This window comes from Apaloderma vittatum, unplaced genomic scaffold, assembly GCF_000703405.1.
Source record: "Apaloderma vittatum isolate BGI_N311 unplaced genomic scaffold, ASM70340v1 scaffold12014, whole genome shotgun sequence".
NCBI lineage: Eukaryota > Metazoa > Chordata > Aves > Trogoniformes > Trogonidae > Apaloderma > Apaloderma vittatum.
The window spans coordinates 1,686-3,767 of NW_009714381.1; positions in this window are offsets into that span (position 1 = coordinate 1,686).

A 2,082-nucleotide genomic window follows, 5' to 3' on the forward strand; every position below is an offset into this window, starting at 1 on the left:
AGGAATGCCAAAAAGAAGGCCAGCGCCTCGCTCGCCCTCGCCGTCTTTTCTGGTTGGGGTCTCCTTGTCCTTCTCAGTTTCTCTCCTCACTTTTAAGAGGCGCTGGAGTAGGTGCCTTCGGCTCTTCAAAAAGCCGGGATGGATGGGAGGGATGTCTCGGGGGGGCTCAGCACTGGGATGCTCCTTCCACCGTCCTTTGGGACGTGCTTCTTGCCGCGTTGGTCATCTTGGAGGGGTTTTTCCTTCTATCCCAGGTACAGACCCCACGAGCAGGATCATCTCCCTGTGGCAACGGGAAGTACCTTGGGGAAAAAGAACACGGAGTGTCAGAAGATTGGAGTTTGGGAGAGAAGTTTTCTGCTGCCGAGAGCGGGGTTTGGGCTGGCAAACCTCCCCTGCTCCCCCCTGGTTGTTTTATTTTTCCCCTCTTTTCTTTCTTCCTTTTCATTTCTTTCCTTCTTTTCTCTCCAAAGACATGATGGGAGGTCCCAGCTCTGACCTGGAGCTGCGGCTCCTCAGAGAAATCTCAGGGAAGTCATCCCCGTGGCTCCAGAATCAATCACAGCGAACCTGGACGTGGACCGGGGCAGGGAGAGGGGAAGTAAGATGGGAAAGCACCTCTTTGGATGAAGGGAAAAACCAGGAGGGGGATGGTTTCCATGGCAGCGCTTTGCCATAATAACACGTGTTTACGATCCTTCTGTGTATTGTATTTTTGGCATAAAAGCTTCTCCGCGCCCCGTCAGAGCTGGAGGGGCATCCCTAGGGCCCCCGAGGGGCTTTACATCCCTCCTTGGCATAAGAATAGCGACAAGAAGCCAAACTAGTGCCCGGTGCGACAGCAGCCGCACCCCAAGGGCTCGCGCTCGCTCGCTTTCAAGTCAGGCATAAATCTCGCGACGTGTCGCCGTAATTAAAACGAGCGTTCCCCGTACAGCCCGCGTCGGGGCTGGGGGGATTTGAAGCGTGGCTTTCGACAACGACGAATTTGTGAAACCCTTACTCCGGTGCCTTCAAGGTGTCCCGCTCCCCGGGTTTTGTTGGTGAAATTAGTTTGTCATCCCGGTGACACTCGGGCTTCCCGACGGCGAAAAAGGGAAGCTGGGAAACGATGAGATGAGGCTTCACCTGCTATGGGGCTCCTTAATGACTTTGTCAGTGAAATGTGTAGGACACAAAGTAATTAAGCACCCACTGGCTGGTTTTTTTAACACTGGACACATCAGTTATTGCCTAATGTTGGTTTAACAAAAGGGAGCCAAGAGCAAGGCTAACGGTGACGTCAAACTAAGCCGGTTGTCATCCTACAGGCCCAAATGTCGCGTCTTAAAAGTCTAAGCTGGATTTTTTTCTTTGCTCCGACAAGCTGATACCTTCCACTTCAGGCTCTATCCTGCCTTCAGCCTGGGACGTTGCAACTTTTGGGCAGGTCCAGCAACCTTGTGGCCACCTTCTCATCCCCGTGACGTCTTGTACCATGATGTTGCAACGCTGAGATTTAAAACCAAGCCTTGAAAAATTGATTGGTGGGGAAAAAAAAAAACCAAACCAGATGAAATTTCTTCGGACCTGCTGCCCTGTGACGGAGGGTTCTCAGCGTGCAAGGAGGGAATAAGGGTGGTGCTGGTGTGGCTGTGACACACAGCCATCCCTTCCCCCTCCTTTTATTAAAAAAGAAGAGAGCCTAGCCCAAAGCTGATGGCATATTTACCTTCATGAGGTTTTTTTTTTAAAAAAAAAAGTTAATTACTGCTCGGAGCAAGTTGGTATGGCTGTCCTGAGCTGTCTTTTATTAGTAGTCGCCTTCATTAATTTCCCTCGCTGGATTTGCTGCTAATAGCTGCTCGGTCCTGGGCAGCACAAAGCAGCATCTGTGCCATTGAGCAGAAAAGCGGGAGTCAGGCAAAGCGGAGGGAGGTGGGGGGGAGAAAAACCTTGAAGGGCAGGGGCAGGGGGGGCGACGCCGTTTGCAAATCAACCTCTATTAACGTGACGGCCTGCTCAGAGGGGACGGCAGTTTGGGCTCCGCTCGGTTGTTACCGAGAGAGAAAAGGCACCCCTGGGTGCCGGCTGGGACACCCT